The sequence below is a fragment of the Mesoplodon mirus genome (genome assembly GCF_964341445.2).
Source record: "Mesoplodon mirus genome assembly, contig: HAP1_SCAFFOLD_1610, whole genome shotgun sequence".
Classification (NCBI taxonomy): Eukaryota; Metazoa; Chordata; class Mammalia; order Artiodactyla; family Ziphiidae; genus Mesoplodon; species Mesoplodon mirus.
Window position 1 is genome coordinate 25,872 of NW_028294599.1, and position 13,386 is coordinate 39,257.

The 13,386-nt window shown below is 38.5% G+C and overlaps 1 long non-coding RNA gene across 1 annotated transcript; it reads left to right on the plus strand.

The window, feature by feature from the left end:
- The first annotated feature begins 5,795 nt into the window (after positions 1 to 5,795).
- Positions 5,796 to 12,100, plus strand: LOC309798090. Its single transcript, XR_014292946.1, has 3 exons — positions 5,796 to 5,854; positions 10,708 to 10,761; positions 11,707 to 12,100. It is a non-coding gene; the product is annotated as an uncharacterized lncRNA (long non-coding RNA).
- Positions 12,101 to 13,386: the final 1,286 nt, after the last annotated feature.

A 13,386-nucleotide genomic window follows, 5' to 3' on the forward strand; every position in this document is an offset into this window, starting at 1 on the left:
GGCATTGGTCACTATCGTTGATTTTCTGAGCAATGCATCATGGATTCGACTTCAGGCATTGTAAAAGTGATTGAACGCAATGAGTTCCGGTTACCTGGCAATGTATGAAATCACTGGCCTTATCCTCCCAGACTAGTCTGGCACCAATTTCTCGTTACCAGAGGAAGGAAGGACTTGATTAGATCGGCTCTCAGATCAAACACTCAGATAGTGCTTATTCCATTGCACCTCTAACTACTACGCTACAGGTACGCACCCAGAATCAGTACAAGTTAGTATTAGAACAAGATCACTAAGAAAAATGGTGAAAAAAAACGTGAACTTTTCGCGTTGCGAAATTGGGCAATCTACTCTAAATAATCCAAATATTTCCTCAATCTTTTATAATTTTTTGCTGCATTACCTTTACAATCAGTTTTGTGGTTTATCAATTGATTGAAACCGTTTATGCTCATCTCTGACACAGTCGACTAATCTGTTCTCCACACCCCATGAGCACCAGGAGCACAATGATTTTTTTGTATGAGGCTTTTTGTTTTCAATATCTGTGATAAAAGATATCCACGGCAGGCTTGCCAAGCTTTGTCATTGCAATGCAGGACCTAACAAAGGTGTAGCTTGTCAAGTTCCTCCTATTACAAGTCGGGTTTATTTATTGGAATCTACCTCACACGGTGTCCCATTTCTACCACCTCACTTCATTTCAGCCTTCTGGTCAGTTGACATGCAAAATACAATCCATGCACATTGAGAAAAACTCATAGATTTATTCATGAGTATGGTTACCTGTATTTGAAAAATATAAATCATTCCGACAATTCAGAAGCCAAAAATCCATTTCTTCAGCGTTTCACTATCTACTAACGTAGTCGTTTTTGGCATAGTTCTAATAAGTTAGCCACCAACTATGTGTCTGGGATTAACTGAGTTGAATTTTTTCACATATCTCCGTGGAGTATTTTGAATTATGGACGAAGATTAGGGCGAAAAACAGGAGCAAAGTTGTTCTTCCATGATCCGACGTCAGATGTTCTGCGGGTCCCAGCACATCTCTTATTGGTTTCCTCGTATTCACCATCTACGAAGGTCCACGGATTTGTGTGTGGATTCGGCTTGAAAAAAATAGGAGAAAACGAGATCAAACTCGGGCGTTGTTGCAGAATAGAGTATTTAAAACAGCAATGAGGATTAGGCCAAGGAATGCACAGGGCGACATTTGTTTCAAAAAAATCGTAACGGCGAGTTCTACCTTGGAAAATATAAAAGTCGCTGTCATTCCCCTGCTACGGTCGAAGGAGCTGGGCCACGAAACCCTGCCTCACTCACCATAGTTGCCGCATCTCTTATCTATCGTCTACGACTTTTTCAAGCATCTCGACAGCTTCCTGTTCGGTAAAAATTTCAGAAACAAACGAAGGCTTAAACTGCATTCAATGACTTCATCGCTTCCAAAAATGCAGAATTTTATGCAACCGATATGTGCCTCGTTCGCAAAAATGTGTAAATTTTAAAGGTTTTTATTACGGTTAAGAAAGCTTACTCTGAGCTAAGATGTGGCTTTCTAAGAAACAGCCCACATTTTTGACGTCGGGATGCAAAAGCAGAATTTTAGAGGAGATTTTAGGACATGGTATGGGTATTGTATAACTAAGAATATTAGAGTACAACTTTCTCTACATCAACTTCATATAATAGAAAGAAGTGGTAGAACCACTGTGTTTCTCAAGTAGAATTGGATTCAGATCTTTATGTTCACAATTGAACAGAAGCATTGTTTCCTGTTTTGGACTACTTCCAGTGTTTTTTTAACCTGTTATATTTTCCTGCAAAAATAGTGTATAGCTAATATTTAATAATCACCAACCGTGTTAGGTGAACTAATATCTAGCTTCAGTTTTCATCATTTCTTAGCAATATTTCGTAACACCTTTGCTTTGCTAGAGATAATACAAAAACTTTATTACTAAAGATGATGAAAGGCAACAGATTACTAATGAAGAACTGAGATATAATCGAAATAGCCTCTTTCCGGTTCAGTCTACTAACAGTCTTTACTCTAAATCTCCTTGATCAGCCGGTTCTCTCGTCATATAATATTTATATATTTATATTTATTGTCATGTTATTTTTGATGAAAGGAGCTCATTTACAGATTGCAGATGATTTGAATCATTCCACGAAGATGGCGGTGAATTGAGGCTGTAGGGAAACTTGTAAACTGCAGTGATGTCAACTTAATACTCGACATAATCCTAATGTTCTAAACCTTTAAGATTTACCTAACTTCTAAGCAATTGTGAATTTCTACAAAATGTTTGCAGGTGTATTTCCAAGCACAGATCTAATCTTCATTCGAGGACAATTATTTGAAAAAAACAACACGCGTGATTGTGCTGCTTATGGAGAAGACTCAGGTGGCTGTCATTTCAAAGCCTAGCTGCCTACTTATTAACAGCTGCAGATTAATTAATCAAGCGCAAAAACTATTCGGTAGTGTTATTTACGAAGCACTAAAGTACTAAAGATATTAACAGAAAATGAGCATTTTATTGATGTTTACTTTAAACACATGTTTCCCTTGGTATTTTTATAGTCGTTCTTCTTCAAATAATATGCGAACCCCAGTTCCCAGTAGTTTTAAGGAGTGCAAAGAAAAAAACCTCTATAAACCACTCGAATGAGGGTTGTACAGATTTTCGGCATGCGTTAATATGCAATGACTTAAGTCCTTATATGACGTCATAAAACATAAAATAACGGATCAAAGGGATCGTCGTTGATCAATCCGTGAGGCGATACGCCAAGCATTCGACTTCAGCAGACATCATTGAGATGGTTGAATATATATTCAATTTATACAAACTTACGATACCTGACAAAAGTAAGAGAGTAAGAGTCTAAATAATTTTCCGATCCCAGAGTGATATGGACGACTTAGTAAGCCCGGAATCGAACCAAAGATCAATCGTGAATTTTAGGGCACCTCTAACCACTGCGTCATACTGTCGTCATGTGGAGTCATACGATGATTGAATGGTTGCTTTTAACTTTCAACACATTACATTCGAGATTTATTTGATCCAGTGCATTCAATGAGAAAATAATGAACGCTTTTAACTTTAAATTAATATATTGTCGGTTCGTATTGAACCTTAATACTTGGAATAAAACCATTGAAATCTATAGATTTTTGCCTACAGATATCCCATCAAATTAAAATTCTTATTTTCTAAAGGCAATGATATTCTTTTCACATTTCAGAGAGAAAGCCTTTATCTCCAATACAAAAGCTGTTCAATTCAACAACACAATATTTCGCCCTAGAATGCATAGACGTATTTTTCGTAGCTCCGTTTGTATTTGCGGCTACCGCGCTTATTTGAAAAGTTTGAAAAAATTTAGATTTGGTTTCATTTTTTTGGAATGTTTTGCTTCATTTGTAATAGATTTACATTACACTTGGAATGGTAGAGTAAAGTTGTTTTTATTGGTATGTAGACTTCCCAATTCCCTTACTATATTAATGAAGAAATTATAGTCTGTTATCGAAAATACAGTTTCGTTACGGAAGTGTTAATAATCATTACTGAACAAATTGCATAATATACTTAATTTTTCAAATAGTGGAATAACATTGAAGTTCGCAACTTATTTTTTTTCATTTTCCAATAGAATATAGTGCTTGACAGTTGCAATAAGCCGGAACTCTTAACATTTTATAGTTCTCTCGCACAGTTCGACGAGATCTACAATATTTTTTTTAAATCGTCGCGCAATATCGAATAAATAAACTGTAGGAGACACTATTATTGACATTCATAATCATAATGAATGCTTTCCTAAGCACAAATCAACAATTAAGAAGCGGTGGAAACTGCCTGCTGGCGGTCATAGGGATTTTATAGTGACGTGTTGATTTCTATCCATTTCTAGCTGGTTATCATGTTTTTCATTTCACGAATAGATGTGTAAAAGATATGTACGTGTTGTTTTCTTGATTTCGCTGATATAAAAGTAAACCGTCATCTCAGTGGTCTCAAATGAGTTCTCTACCTCGTAAATATACTCTCGCTCAACTTGGTGCTCCTCGTAGGTTTTTTGGAATTCAAAAATTCATATTTATCATTTTGAAATTTCCATATCGATTACTCAGAAATAATATATCGATTTTCTTAATGGTTTCTCTATTGTGTTTGAGTTTTACTGTTCCGTTAATGTTAGTGGATTTTTAACGTTTAATCTGGATGACCGTTGCTAGAGTCAGTATGCATTCCAAATATATTTTTTTATTTGTTGTTCTCTTTAATATCTTCAGACACTTCCAAAATGTCTAGCATTGCGGATGATGAAGAGATAGTGGAAGACAGATTCGATGATCAGAGTTTCGACGATGCCCCGCTTTCAGATCGTGAATCAAACTGTGAGTTTGCACTAGAATTGTTGTATACTAATTAACGAGGTACTAGTAGAATTTCCTCTGCAATCTACCATGTCGTGATGTCATTGTGTAATACTTTTTTTTTTAATTTAGTTGATGAAAAGGAATTGCATGAATATGACAATGTTCAACAATCCGTTGACGAAAGGACCAACGAACCGACAAACCCTTCTGTTTCATCTTCAGGAGTCGTACAAACGAGCACTCCTATTTGTGTGTTACTGCATTTTCATATTAATTCTATAGCCATCCACTGCATATTCACTCTTTTACATATATATACGTATGCACACGTACATACATGTGTATATACATATATATATGCATATATATACATATATGTGTATATATACATATATATGTTTTTCAGCCTTAATAGCCAAAGCTACATCTCGACATCATGATCTTGCTAAAGAATTCCATGGTATATCTCTGAGCCTGCCTGAAGGTAATTTACATGGAAAAATTGGCTTTAGTTCGGGTTCCTTTTATGTGTATAGAGTTGTTTTTTCTTTTTAGCTTCATCTACACTTGATGAGCACTCTGTTGCGGAAACCACGGGATCGCTTCATTTAAGTATAAGGACAATTCAAGAGGTTTTAAAGGTATACCTTTGATCCTAACGAAGAGTGTATCTTCGATAATCAAAAATTCTGAAACGAGTATTTATTGTCTTAACTTAAGCAAGAAGTATATTTAAAAGTGACTATTACACATAAGTTAGGTTAGTAAATTCTTGCGAAACATTGATAACCCTGGCATGAAAAACAGCATAGTTTTTCTCAGTTATTTATTCGTTAAAAAAGAGATCGCGGTGTTTGAGTTCTTGGAAGAACGGTGGAATTATCTCTAATGTCGAATCTTTTAACCCGTTTATGAAAATGTTTCTTATTAGTCGGACACCTTTCCAGAATTAAAACGAAAAATTTTCAGAAACAACCCTCTGGTGCTTCCACAGAATCGTTAATGAAGGTGTTGGAAGAGCATAGAAAAAGTCGAGTGAAGCCATGAAAAGCTCATAATCACCTTTTTGCGCCTCCGGTTTCATATATGTCAGTGCATATATCTTAATTAGTAAAAAATGGTGCATTCACACTGCTCTATTTAAGTAAACCATCATTGCCGTGTACCTCGCGTAATCTCTCTTCCACTAAATCATGTAGCAGTGGTGGAATCATGGTAGGAGCTGTCTTTTATAGTTGCCGCAATAACATTGCGCAATATATTTGTAGTTTAGGCTGGATTTGCTGTGGCAGAAAATGCTTTGGTAGGTTAAGTTTCAAGTGTTTCTGTAAAGGCTGTCTTCCTGATTTATTTTCAAGGCTAACATATTCTGTTCAGGATAAAACTACAGATATGAATAAGACAATTGTTCCTGACAATGAAATGGTTTCAAAGGTTTCTGCCACATTGACGGTTGTTCTTTGACTTTATTTTGCTATCGTTCTATTTAGCATGATTCATTTTCCTTTCAGCTCTTTATTTTGCTCGCCCACCCACTACTTTTTTATTGCTCTTCTCCATATATTTAATCTATACAGCTTCCCGATGCAGACGTTATATCACGCGTCGCCTGAGAAGCTTATTTTGTACAAATTAAAGTTTGCAAAATTTTTTTGCAAACGGGTTAGTTCTTTTCGCGACGGAACTGTTCTAAGAAGAAGGAAACTAAGAGTACCAGCTTATTATTATGATTCCATATGTTTTATCATTGAAGACATTAGAGATACTCGACTCTATCGTAACAACTCGTATAACCTAAACGTTTTGCCATCAACTTTTGAACCTTTTGGTATACCATTTATATATATACTTGTGGAGTTTGTATATATGTATATATACATACAAACAAACATATATACAAACATATATACATATAACATTTATATATTTATAATATATATACATATATATAACCTCAGGAGGGGCTGGTGTAGAGCAGTGATTAGAGGTGAATTTGCAATATGCACTGTATCGAACAAAGGTTCGATCCCTTCATCTAAGGTCACCATGCCTTCATCTCTCCGTGGATGACGAGTTGGTTAAAACTTGTTTGGAAGGATAAAAGCACTAACTTGAAACATCATTGGGCCACCTTTGGCTAGTGTATAGGCCAGATACGCATTCAATCATTCCTATGATGGTTGATGGAATCGACCACATGCCACTTCCTTCATGGTCTAATCAAAGCCGAATAGTTAATCCTTTACCTAAGGAGCTTCTACTCACCAATTTGAAAACTCTTTGAGCTTGTGCAATCTTTCCAGCGTCCTAGAGAGGTTTTCAAACAGGAAATTTTCTCTACTGAAGCAAAGTTAGCAATTCGCATATTGTTTAGAAGACATTTTAAAAGTCTCCAGTTCTACTTTCATTGTAAGCTAAGTAAGACAGATTTTCAAATTTATCTCTTGATGGGATTTGGGATTCAAGAGGATGGAATACATAAGCGAAGTTTGGAATTCCTCTTAGTAGTGTTAACAGTTGTTATGTGAAGGCACAGTCTAATAAATATGTTCATCTCTTCAAAAGATGTTGGTACCCTCGATTCTGATTCGTCGCCTGCCCAAGCCACTTTACTTTCACAACGAGATATTAGAAGTACTCCAAAAATTCTTAAAGTTCTGTTCATTCTCCCAGAAGCTGCAGTCCATTGCAAAATCTGTTCTCGATAATCCAAGTGTCGTGATGCATCATACTGCTCCACCACTGAAGTCATCTTTGTCCTTCTATGTACCTCTCTTTACTTTCTTCGCATATGAGAAACACTGGATGTTTCTGTGGCTTATGAATTGTATTTTTTACACTCGTTGAACAATTCGAAAAAGTTCAGTTCTCTTCGGCCGACATAACACAAGCGTTTATTTGAACATACAATTTAACATCCAGTTCAACTGTATCACCTGTATTCCCGTTGATCTTCGATTGAATCAAGCGGGCGCCAGTAATTCCTCCATCTGTCCCTGTCGCGTGCAAGAGTGGTCCAAAGGGTTCTGCTCGCTCTAGGGACACGTTGAGCATCATACCATTCGTTCAGCGTGTTTGTAAAGAACTCTGAAGAATCGGGTCGGTGGTCTTCCTGTTGTGCGCTTGACATCCCGAGGAATCCAATCCGTGGCGGCTCTTGTCCATCGGTTGCCATTTCGTCGCATCACGTGCCCGGCCCACCTTATTTTTGACATTTTGGCGTAAAGGACGGCGTCTCTAATTTTCGATCGTTGACGTAGGTCCGAGCTTCGTATTCCCTCTCACACTTGCGTGACACGCGACACTCCTAGCATCGCCCTTTCGCTGAGTGTTCTTTCATCCTGCCTACGTAGCGATCAGGTCTCTGATGCGTATGTTAATGCAGGAAGCATCGTTGAGTCAAAAATGTGGGCACGGAGTCGAGTGTTCTTCATCCTCTTCACTACATCCTCGATGCTCTTAAAAGCTCCCTAAGCTGCTCTCTTCCTCCTGCTCAGCTATGGAGCTACGTCATTCATCATGTTGAGTTCTCGAGTTCTTCTAGGTACACATAACTGTTGCATTCGGAGATATTTGTTCCGTTGAGCTTAAATGGGGCCTTTGAGACCGATCCGTTTTCATGAACACCGTTTTCGTCATGTATAGTCGAAGACCAATACTTCCACATACTCGGTCAATGTCGGCAAGCATTCGTTCCGCCTGACTGATGTTTGATGTTATAAGGACGATATCATCAGCAAAGCGAAGATGGTGTAGTTGCCGACCATCATTTTTCACTCTTTCATTGTCCTATTCCAATTTTCGCATAACGGCTTCGAGGCTCGATGTGAAAAGTTTTGGCGACATTGTGTCGCCTTGTCGAACACCCCTCTTTACGTTCATTTTAATTGCGTTGTAAAATGGCGATACGGTATTCTATTCGTGAAATTCTTCCATAGCTCACGAAGGAGTGGTGTTTGGGTAGCGACGCCCTGGTTTCCCAGAGCTTCTATAACCGCTTCTGTCTCAACGGAGTCAAAGGCTTTCCTCAAGTCGATGAAAGTGAGACAGAGCGGTCTTTTATACTCTCGTGATAGTTCGATGAGCCTCGTTATTGTGTGTATGTGGTCTATCGTACTGAATCCTTTTCGGAACCCTGCTTCCTCGCATGGCTGTATCTCGTCCAATGTTCTGTCCATCCTGTTGAGAATGACTCTAGTAAAGAGTTTATTTACGACGGACAGCAGGCAGATTGGGCGATAGTTGCCAATGTCGTGGAGGTCTCCCTTTTTGTACAACAACACGGTTTTGCTGGTCTTCCATTGTTTGGAACCTTGCATTCTGACAGGTAGCCTGTGAAGAGACGAGCCAGTGCATTTGCACACCCAAATCGGTTATGCAAAATCTTCGGTTTACTATGATGTGGTCTATTTCACTATGGTACTCTCCATTGGGGGATTCCCACGTCCAGCGTTGAGAGAGGGGCTTTTGGAACTGTGAGTTACCATGGATTGTCTTGGTCGTCATGATAAACTCGGATAGCCTCTCTCCCTGTTCGGTCCAATCTTAGCGTTGAAGTCGCCAATTATGACTTTGAAGGAGGTATGATCTTCTCTGTAGAACTTCTCCAAGTCCATATAAAACGCTTCGACCTCATCTTCGTCGTAGCTTGAGGTAGCTGCGTAGACGACGTAGATAATTAGAGCCGGCATAGGCCCACATCTCTTCAACCTTAACCGTCCGATTCGGGTTGTTAGTTGTTTAAACGATTCGATGTTCATGGCCAAACTCGTGTTGACGAGGACACCAACGCCTCCAACTCCTCTATTGTCGCATGTTCCAAGGAAGAGTTCTTTTCCAGGATCATAAACGGCGTTAAAGGAATGATGTCTCCTCGTCTCAGCCAGTCCGATGTCGTCGTATCTGATCTTTCTGGCCTGCATCAGCAAGTCCTCAACAGCGGACTTAGATGCAAGCGATCTTGCGTTGTAGGTACAGATCGTCACCTTAGTCCTATCACATTTAGGTAGCCCAGATAGCCCTGAGATTGTAGCAGCCTCTCCGTACTCGTCCTACCCAACGCTGCCTTATCGGGGGCTCTTTCGTGGTCAGGGAATGATGAAAGGAATCATTTATTTTACTCTGTTTGGCATCTTTTGTACCCACGGGGTAGCTTGCCGGGCTCTAACCATGGGGGCTGAATATACTAATGAGTAGCTTGCCAGTCTTTCCCAGAGTTCATTGGAGTTGAGTGGACAGGACTCCTAACCGCCTCCCATGTACTTCCTAGTCACTTGCTTGCAGGCTTTTGGCCGAATTGACTTGTAGAATACAATTTGCACTGCCAGATCTGCGCAGCAGAAAAAGAGTGTTCATCCCTTTGATCCACCTGCTGCTCTGGGAAGCACAAGGTCGCTTTTGGTTCGCGTTTGACCCCCTATCCGCCACCTGGGGACGCGCCACGTAGCCTCACGACTAACCGGCTCGAGATCCATCAGTGAGGAAAAACCTCAGTGAGTGGAAATCCGTGGAACATCCAGTTATTACCAGCAATTGGTTGTTTTTCATTTGAAATCTCTTTTAAGAATCATAGTTGTAGTACTGAATTTATAAGAGGGTAGAGTTTTTGGCGTTGGTCAATAACTTTGGGATTTACAATCTATTACGCTGAGCCTCGAACAGGTAAAATATTTGCCCTATACGATCTTGCGTGGCCTACCGATGTTTCCAGGTAATGTTTTTTTTTGGAACCACTTTCCTGATCTCAAAGGATGGAGAGTTCGGTTTGTTTGGAGCGCGAGATCAAGCCAAGCCTCGTTTATTATAGGGTTCCTAGGCGATAAATACTTTTCTTTAAAGTGGATAGTTGTAAATGTTGTATAAAATTGGAGAAATATACTACATGTGTTGCAAAATCGACCGCCAAAGGCGACAGCAACGCATTTCAATAGAAACATGGAAAACTAAATAGATAAGCCAAATTGTAGAGCCGAATACACAAATAAGGGGCGGGCTATTGCGAAACTACAGTGAAAATCATGAGTCACATATTATTCGTTGCGTGAGAGATGAGAAATTATACGTTGTTCCATGGGCTTGACACAAAAATTTAGACGTTGTACACGTTGTCTTAGGTGGGTTAAAAAAGAGATTAGATCAAGACGAACTGGAAATATATCTGGCTAAAAATTCACCTCTCAAAATGCTTTACATGGTGAAGACTCTACTCCGAAGCGAATGGTACCGCCAACATTCATTTGAATATTATTTCCTTCTCGGTTTCTTTTTGATTTTCTTTTTTTTATTTCCTAATGTATACATTTTAGAAAATGGATCATGGTGCTGCTTGTAATCAAGGGAAGGTTTCATGCGAGGGAGAGGTGCGTTGTGAGGCGGTTTTTTTGCTTTTATGATTTTAATAGTTCCTCTTTCTCTTACAATATTCGTTCCTGGTGGTGATCCTTTTCGAGCATCGCGACGTTTGCGTGTGTTATTCTATAAAATACAAACGTACAAATCTTTTGAAGTTGCAACTACAACTGGGTGGCTTAAGCCACAATCATTATTGTCAGCCATCCCAATGTTCACCTTAAAGCTCTCTTGCATCTTATTCTGTCTCTCTGATATCTTTCTGGGCCATTTATAATGAATAGAAGAATGATTGTAAAGTTGCATTCAAACCCCGTATACAATCCATTTTCCATCCTTGGATTAGGGTTATAAGGCAACGAAAGCAATAAAGGGAAAGCTAGGCAAGTAGGATCTAATTAGCAAGCACTCTATGTATAATAAGTAAACAATTAGTATTTGTGTATAAATTTTTGTGTTCGCTCTCATCAACTTCCGTGCTGTTGTTTGCTTGTTTATTAGCTATTCAAGCTGTTTTTCATACATATTTTGCTAATTGTACGCATATCTCTATGATGACACTTCACTCCGTTAGCTGCATAGTACTATATGTTGCGTCCTATTGCTGTTTGTGAGCAAATGTAAGCCAAAACCAACTATGTATTTTTTATGATCAGAGATATAATTCCTATATCTGTTGTGCTGGGATGGTTTGCACACAACATACATTAGTCATAATCATTCTTGATTCTGTGTATACTGGTTGATTCTATGATTGGGAAGAAGTGGTGAGACACTTCAGAGCTTGAAGAAGTAAGTCCACGTATACTCTTCAAATGTCGGTAAGGCAACTAATAGGTTTGCTAAGTTCCCCAGAGAGCGGCTCGTAGCTGTTTTTGGTCGTTATTCACTTCTTTCGTATGCCCCATACAACCTAATGACGTGCGAGTGAATGAAGTTGACGAATATATCTTTAGTTGAGCTCTCGACCGCATTCCTCTGCAAGATCATCTAGCTCTTTATCTACAAACGCTATGGTTCCATGCTTTTCACAACTGACTTCTAATCCGACGCGGAGGTTTTTTTTCACTTACCAATAAGAATTTTATGACAGCTTTATTTTCTGAAAATTGAGATTTAGGTCTGTGCTTTATATCCCTCAACTCGAAGTAGCGTTCGGTTTCGTAGCTATTGGAGATACAGCTGTTTCGAACGTTGATGTTACCAATCGTACAGATACCTCTCTTCAAATAAGGGCGAAGCTCAGTCATTCTGGACCACCTTTTACTGTACACTAGTTATTTTCTAAAATCTTTCCTATCACTATTCAATGCTCTAATGAAGAACGACCATATTGGTTGCAGCTCTTGGACAGCCAAATCTTACTTCTGGATGCACGTCGTACTGTTCCGCTTCGAATTGAATTTTCCCCGTCTCAGAATGCTCGATTCTATACAAATCTTCTGATTGCGGTGGAGGGAGGAGGTGGACCTCAAGTGAACTACAGGGTATTCTTTTTTTTCTTATAAGCTTTTATTTATAGATAATGTTTCATTGTTTCTTTTCTTTTCTTAAATCTTTGTTGTGTAACTTCAATGGTGTTAATTTCATTTTTATGGTTACTTTCAGCTGAAATAAACTCTTAATTTTTTCTTTCTACTTTTCTAATACACTTCTACATAAAGTATTATTTCTTTTAAGATGCCGGTTCGAGGACTGGGTGGAGCTGCAGTTGTTACAGTGAAGGCCAGAGATGACCTACGTATTTCACGAAATGGAACTTATATCTTACAGTCTTCTCATGAATCAACTTTCTCATTTTCGTTGACAAACTCAGGAAACCGGGTTTGTTACTAACAACCGTTGTTGATTCAGAAGCTATTGGAAGAGCATTGTATGTGATTATATCTTATATGATTCATTATAAAACTTGAACTTTTAGACGAGCGTTTTCCCGTGTAGTCGTTTTATGCACTACAGAATCTGGCGCTCTGGAACACATTCCTGCTGATATTCTTCCAGCTCCTGGAATTGTGATAGATCGTGGTGACTCTAAGGAAAGGATATTCACTGTTATTTATTTTGCTTACGTCTTGTTTTTATTTTCATTTAAATGTCCTCTGTAGTAACACATTTAGATATGTGGTCGTAAACAAAATTCACTTAAAACTTATAATTATGATTTTATCCTGAAGAAAAATTTATCGTAACGCTCATCTAACTTTTCAAAAAATTTTGACGCGCTTAATATCGCCTACAGTTATTTTAGCCTTTTTAAGCTGGTTTCCATACGTCTCCATTCTCCCATATCTTCAATGAACTCAATTGTCTCTACTGCGTCAACAGCAGTAGGCGTTTTTGCATACCTGTATTTCTGTACTCCCTTTTGATTTCGAAACTTATTAGATCCATTTAAAGTAGTTTTGTTGTAGCAACAGCGAACAGCTACTGAGCTTCAAGTGATGGTATATTGGGGAGAAGAACGCACTCGTCAACGACTAAGATGGTTGATTTACTTTCTCCTCATTCTTCTTTTTTGAGACATGAATATGGTGTTTTCATATCCTTACGTTTCACTATTTTTTACTTTCTTAAAGGTATCTCTGTCATTTCAGAATAGTTTTGTACATATTTCTTACTTGTATTTTTTATAGCTC